Consider the following 8,224-nt stretch of genomic DNA (forward strand, 5'->3'; position numbering starts at 1 on the left):
CCCGCGGGAAGCCCCCGACCCGAAATTCTGAGCCATTGACTTGGATAGAGAACTGGTTGGCAGACAGAAAGCAAAGAGTTGGAATAAATGGGTCTTTTTCTGAGTGGCAGGCAGTGACTAGTGGGGTGCTACAGTGTTTGGTACTCGTACCCCAGATATTCACAATATATATTAATGATCTAGACAATGGAACTAGACCTAATATCTCCAAGTTTGCAGATGACACAAAGCTGGGTGGGGGTGTGTGCTGTGAGGAGGATGCCGAGAAACTCCAGGATGATTTTGACAGATTGGGTGATAGGGCAGAAGCATGGCAGATGCAATATAATGTGGATAAATGCGAGTTTATCCACACTGGTGGCAAAAAGAGGAAGGCAGATTATTATCTGAATGGCAATAGATTGGGAGAAGGGGAAGTGCAACGAGACCTGGGTGTCCTTGTGCATCAGTTGCTGAAGGTAAGCATGCAGGTGCAGCAGGTGGTTAAAAAGGCAAATTGTATGTTGGCCTTCGTAGCGAGAGTCTTTGAGTACAGTAACAAGGATGTCTTGCTGCAGTTGTACAGGGCCTTGGTGAGACCACATCTTGAGTATTGTGTGCAGTTCTGGTCACCTTATCTGAGGAAGGATGTTCTTGCCATGGAGGGAGTTCAGCGAAGATTGACCAGGCTGATACCTGGGATGGAAGGAATGACGTATGAGGAGAGACTGGGTCGATTGGGCTTATGCTCACTGGAGTTTAGAAGAATGAGTGGGGATTTCATTGAAACTTATAAAATTCTGACAGGACCGTACAGACTAGATGCAGGAAGGATGTTCTCGATGGTCGGGGCGTCCAGAACCAGGGGTCAAAGTCCAAGGATAAGGGGTAAGCCATTTAGGACAGAAAAGAGGAGAAATTTCTTCACGCAGAGATTGGTGAACCTGTGGAATTCGATACCACAGAAGGCAGTAGAGGCCAATTCATTAAATATATTCAAGAAGGATTTCGATATATTTCTTAAGGCAATAGGGATCAAGGGATATGGGGAGAAAGCAGGGACAGGGTACTGAATGTGGATGATCAGCCATGATTGCATTGAATGGCAGAGCAGGCTCGAGGGGCCGAATGGCCTACTCCTGCTCCGATCGTCTATGTTTCTATTTTTACTGACCATTGTATTATCAGACCCATTGTACCCTTACTGACAATTGTATGATCAATCCCCGTGTATCCATACTGGCCATTGTATTGTCAGTCACTATCTACCCTTCGTGACCATTGTATTAGCAGTCCAAATGTATCCATACTGACTATTATAGTAGCAGTCCCCATGTATCCTTACTGACCATTGTATTCTCAGTCCCCATATATCCTACTGACCATTATATTAATAGTCCCCAGGTATCCTTACAGACCATTGTATTATCAGTCCCCATATATCCATACTGACCAATATATTATCAGTCACCATATATCCTTACTGACCATTGAATTATCTGTCCCCATTTATCCTTTCTTACCATTTTATTATTAATGCACATGTGTCCTCACTGATCTTTGTATTAACAGTCGCCTTGTGTCCGCACTGACCATTGTATTATCAGTCCCCATGTCTCCTTACAGGCCGTTGTATTATCAGCCCCCATATATTCTTACTGACCATTGTATTATCAGTCACCATGTATCCTTACTGACCATTGTATTATCAACCAGCATATATCCTTACTGGCCATTGTAGTGTCAATCCCCATGTATCCTTACTGATCATTTTATTAACAGTCCCCCTGTGTCCTTACTGACCATTATATTGTCAATCATAATGTATCCTCACTGACCATTGTATTATCTACCCCATGTATCTTTACTGATCATTGTTTTATCAGTCCTCACATATCCTCAAGGAAATTTGTATTATCAGTCCCCATGTATCTTTACTAACCATTGTATTATCTGTACCCATGTATCCTTACTGACCACTGCATTATCAGTCCGCATGTATCCTTACTGATCGCTGTATTATCAGTCCGCATGTTTCCTTACTGACCATTGTCTTAACTGTCCCCATGTGTCCATACTGACCATTGTATTGTCAATCCCCATGTATCCTTACTGATCTTTGTAGTAACAGTCCCCATATGTCCTTACTGACCATTGCATTATCTGTACCCATGTGTCATTACTGCCATTGTATTATCTGTCCCCATGTATACTTATTGACCATTGTATTATCAGTCCCCATGCATCCTTACTGGCCATTGCCTTATCTGCATCCATGTATCTTTAATGACCATTTTATTATCAGTCCCCATGTGTCCTTACTGACCATTGTATCATCAGTCCGCATTTATCCTTACTGACCACTGTATTATCTGTACACATGTACCCTTACTGACCACTGTATTATCTGTCCCCATGTATGCTTATTGACCATTTTATAGTCAGTCCCAATCTGCCCTTTCTCACCATTCTAGTACCTGTCCCCATGTATACTTACTGACCATTTTAATATCAATCCCAATTTTCACTTACTGACAATTTTACTACCATGACCCATGTATCCTAACTGACGATTTTTTTTATCAATCCCCATTTATCCTTACAGACCACTGTATTATTAGCCACCAAGTATCCTTTCTTATCATTGTGTTGTCAGTCCCCATGCATCCTTACTGACCATTGCATTATCTGTCCCCATGTATCTTTACTGACCATTGGAATAACAGTCCCCATGTATCCTTAATGACCATTGTGTGATCAGTCCCCATGTATCCTTAATGACCATTATATTATCAGTCCCCATTTAACCTTACTGACCATTGTAACATATGTCCCCATGTATCCTTACTGACCATTGCATTATCAGTCTCCATGTATCCTTACTGACCATTGTATTATTAGTCCCCGGGTATCCTTACTGACCATTGTACTATCAGTCCCCATGTATACTTGCTGACCAGTGCATTATCAGTCCCAATGTGGCGTTACTGATCGTTGTAATATCAGTTCCCATGTATCCTTGCTGACCATTGTATTATCAGTCCAGATGCATCCTTACTGACCATTGTATTATCAGTCCCCATGTATCCCTGCTGACCGTTGTATTAACAGTCCCCGTGTATCCTTACTGACCATTGTATTATCAGTCCCAATGTATCCTTACTGACCATTGTATTATCACTCCCCATCTATCCTTCCTGACCATTGCAGTATCAGTCCCAATGTATCCTTGCTGACCGTTGTATTATCAGTCCCCATGTATTCTTGCTGACCAATTTATTATCAGTCCCGTGTACCATTACTGACCATTGTATTATCAGTCCCCATGTATCCTTACGGACCATTGTATTATCACTCCCCATCTATCCTTCCTGACCATTGTATTATCAGTCCCCATATATACTTACAGACCATTGCATTATCAGTCGCGATGTATCCATACTGACCATTCTGTTATCAGCTGCCATGTAAACTTACTGACCATTGTATTAACAGTCCCCATGTATCCTTGCTGACCATTGTATTTTCAGTCCCCATGAATACTTGCTGACCATTGCAATATCAGTGCCCATGTAGCCTTGCTGAATATTGTATTATTAGTCCCCATTTATCCTTGCTGACCATTGTGTTATCCGTCCCCATGTATCCTTACTGACCATTCTATGATCAGCCCCCATGGAACCTTATTGACTATTGTATTATCAGTCGCGATGTATCCTTACTGACCATTGTATTATCACACCCCATGTATCCTTGCTGACCATTGCATTTTCATTCCCCATGTAGCCTTACTGACAATTGTATTATCAGTCCCCAAGTGTCCTTGCTGACTATTGTAATATCAGTCCCATTTTATCCTTATTGACCATTGTATTATCAGTCCCCATATATCCTTACTGAACATTGCAATATTAGTCCCCATGTATGCTTATTGACCATTGCAATATCAGCCCCCCTGTATCCTCACTGATCATTATATTATCAGTCCACATGAATCCTTACTGAACATTGTATTATCAGTCCCCATATATTCTTGCTGACCACTGCAATAACAGTCCCCATGTATCCCTGCTGACCATTGTATTACCAGTCCCCATGTATTCTTACTAACCGTTGTATTATCAGTACCCATGTATCCTTACTGACCATTGTATTATCAGTCCCCATGTATCCATAATGACCATTGTATTATCAGCTCCCATGTATTCTTACTGACCAATGTATTATCAGTCCCCATGTATCCTTGCTGACCATTGTATTATCAGTCCAAATGTATCCTCACTGATCATTGCATTATCAGTCCCCATGAATCCTTACTGAACATTGTAGTAACAGTCCCCATATGTCCTTACTGACCATTGCATTATCTGTACAAATGTGTCATTACTGCCATAGCATTATCTGTCCCCATGTATTCTTATTGACCATTGTATTATCAGTCCCCATGCATCCTTACTGGCCATTGCCTTATCTGCATCCATGTATCTTTAATGACCATTTTATTATCAGTCCCCATGTGTCCTTACTGACCATTGTATCATCAGTCCGCATGTATCCTTACTGACCACTGTATTATCTGTCCCCATGTATACTTATTGACCATTTTATAGTCAGTCCCAATCTGCCCTTTCTCACCATTGTAGTACCTGTCCCCATGTATACTTACTGACCATTTTAATATCAATCCCAATTTACACTTACTGACAATTTTACTACCATGACCCATGTATCCTAACTGACGATTTTTTTTAATCAATCCCCATTTATCCTTACAGACCACTATTATTAGCCACCAAGTATCCTTTCTTATCATTGTGTTGTCAGTCCCCATGCATCCTTAAAGACCATTGCATTATCTGTCCCCATTTATCTTTACTGACCATTGGAATAACAGTCCCCATGTATCCTTAATGACCATTGTGTGATCAGTCCCCATGTATCCTTAATGACTATTATATTATCAGTCCCCATTTAACCTTACTGACCATTGTAACATATGTCCCCATGTATCTTTACTGACCATTGCATTATCAGTCTCCATGTATCCTTACTGACCATTGTAGTATTAGTCCCCGGGTAGCCTTACTGACCATTGTACTATCAGTCCCCATGTATCCTTGCTGGCCAGTGCATTATCAGTCCCAATGTGGCGTTACTGATCCGTGTAATATCAGTCCCCATGTATCCTTGCTGACCATTGTATTATCAGTCCAGATGCATTCTTACTGACCATTGTATTATCAGTCCCCATATATCCCTGCTGACCGTTGTATTATCAGTCCCCATGTATCCTTACTGACCATTGTATTATCAGTCCCCATATATCCTTATTGAACATTGCAATATTAGTCCCCATGTATGCTTATTGACCATTGCAATATCAGTCCCCATGTATCCTCACTGATCATTGTATTATCAGTCCACATGAATCCTTACTGAACATTGTATTATCAGTCCCCATATATTCTTGCTGACCACTGCAATAACAGTCCCCATGTATCCTTGCTGACCAGTGCATTATCAGTCCCAATGTGGCGTTACTGATCCTTGTAATATCAGTCCCCATGTATCCTTGCTGACCATTGTATTATCAGTCCAGATGCATCCTTACTGACCATTGTATTATCAGTCCCCATGTATCCCTGCTGACCGTTGTATTATCAGTCCCAATGTATCCTTACTGACCCTTCTATTATCACTCCCCATCTATCCTACCTGACCATTGCAGTATCAGTCCCCATGTATCCATGCTGACCGTTGTATTATCAGTCCCCATGTATTCTTGCTGACCAATTTATTATAAGTCCCGTGTACCATTACTGACCATTGTATTATCAGTCCCCATGTATCCTTACTGACCATTGTATTATCACTCCCCATCTATCCTTCCTGACCATTGCAGTATCAGTCCCCATGTATCCTTGCTGACCGTTGTATTATCAGTCCCCATGTATTCTTGCTGACCAATTTATTATCAGTCCCGTGTACCATTACTGACCATTGTATTATCAGTCCCCATGTATCCTTACTGACCATTGTGTTATCAGTCCGTGTCTCCTTACTGACCATTGTATTATCAGTCCCCATATATACTTACAGACCATTGCATTATCAGTCGCGATGTATCCATACTGACCATTCCGTTATCAGCTGCCATGTAAACTTACTGACCATTGTATTAACAGTCCCCATGTATCCTTGCTGACCATTGTATTTTCAGTCCCCATGAATACTTGCTGACCATTGCAATATCAGTGCCCATGTAGCCTTGCTGAATATTGTATTATTAGTCCCCATGTATCCTTGCTGACCATTGTGTTATCCGTCCCCATATATCCTTACTGACCATTGTATTATCAGTCCCCATGTATCCTTACTGACCATTCTATGATCAGCCCCCATGGAACCTTATTGACTATTGTATTATCAGTCCCCATGTATCCTTGCTGACCATTGCATTTTCATTCCCCATGTAGCCTTACTGACAATTGTATTATCAGTCCCCAAGTGTCCTTGCTGACTATTGTAATATCAGTCCCATTGTATCCTTATTGACCATTGTATTATCAGTCCCCATATATCCTTACTGAACATTGCAATATTAGTCCCCATGTATGCTTATTGACCATTGCAATATCAGTCCCCATGTATCCTCACTGATCATTGTATTATCAGTCCACATGAATCCTTACTGAACATTGTATTATCAGTCCCCATATATTCTTGCTGACCACTGCAATAACAGTCCCCATGTATCCCTGCTGACCATTGTATTACCAGTCCCCATGTATTCTTACTAACCGTTGTATTATCAGTACCCATGTATCCTTACTGACCATTGTATTATCAGTCCCCATGTATCCATAATGACCATTGTATTATCAGCTCCCATGTATTCTTACTGACCAATGTATTATCAGTCCCCATGTATCCTTGCTGACCATTGTATTATCAGTCCAAATGTATCCTCACTGATCATTGCATTATCAGTCCCCATGAATCCTTACTGAACATTGTATTATCAGTCCCCATATATTCTTGCTGACCACTGCAATAAAAGTCCCCATGTATCCCTGCATACCATTGTATTACCTGTCCCCATGTACCCTTATAGACCAATGTATTATCAGTCCCCATGTATCCTTGCTGACCATTGTATTATCAGTCCCCATGTATTCTTGCTGACCATTGCAATATCAGTCCCCATGTATCCTTATTGACCATTGTTGTTACAGGTGTGGTGGTTGACCCAAATGCAGACAGACAACCAGTGACCTGAGATGGAGTAAAACTCAAAAGATGCTTTACTAGAAGGCTCTTGAAATACAGGACGTACAGAGAATACTTCAAGTAAAAGATCAAAGTAACAATTCGAAGAAACAAAGCGAGTATACCAAGCGCAGGAGAAGGACTATAAACTAACCTGTGACTTGCAGGCATGAGAACTCAAGACTGAGTGACTGGGGCTGGAAAAAGTCAGATTAAATAACAGGCCTGAATTCTCTGATGAGACAATTACTCTAATACGACACAGGTGAGGACAGAGGTACAGAGACATGGCAGCCGTGTACTGGGGCATCCTAAACCGCCCTCTGGCGGCCAGCAGAGGAACGTGTAGCTGGGACACTGAAAGTACCCCCCCCCCCCCCCCAGGGACGGCGCCTGACGTACCCACAGTAGCATCTGGCTGGCGCTGGTGGAACTCCCGGATAAGCGCAGGATCCAGGATGTCCCGAGCTGGAACCCAGGAGCGCTCCTCGGGGCCGTAACCCTCCCAGTCCACCAAATACTGGTGTCCCCCGTGGACCCGGCAGGAGCAAAGGAGACGGCAGACAGTGTAGGTGGGCTGGCCCCCTACTAGTCGAGGGGCTGGAGGTGGTCTATTGGCTGGAGATAGGGGACTGATCCGCACAGGTTTGAGATGGGAGACATGGAAGGATGGATGGATCCTCATGGATCGAGGCAACAGGAGACGGGAGGTAACTGGGTTTATCTTCCGGAGTATCTTGAATGGACCAACGAAGCGAGGAGCCAGTTTCCGGGACTCGACCTGCAGGGGAACGTCCTGGGTGGAGAGCCACACCATCTGCCCGGGCCGGAGCAAAGGGGGAGGATTGCGTCGTCGGTTGGCCTGGATCCTCTGTCGACGAGCTGCCAGTTGCAGTGCAGAACGCGCCGTTCTCCAGGTCCTCCGGCAGTGCTGGACAAACGGCCAATGGTACCCCCACCTCAGGCTCCTGCTCGG

At 43.0% G+C, this 8,224-nt stretch overlaps 1 pseudogene; it reads right to left on the reverse strand.

Moving 5' to 3' along the window:
• Positions 1-7,933, reverse strand: part of LOC147119786 (uncharacterized) — an 81,106-nt pseudogene extending 73,173 nt beyond the window's left edge.
• Positions 7,934-8,224: the final 291 nt, after the last annotated feature.

This window comes from Somniosus microcephalus, chromosome 4 (assembly GCF_052327205.1).
Source record: "Somniosus microcephalus isolate GS21.2 chromosome 4, FLI_Smic_1.0, whole genome shotgun sequence".
Lineage (NCBI taxonomy): Eukaryota > Metazoa > Chordata > Chondrichthyes > Squaliformes > Somniosidae > Somniosus > Somniosus microcephalus.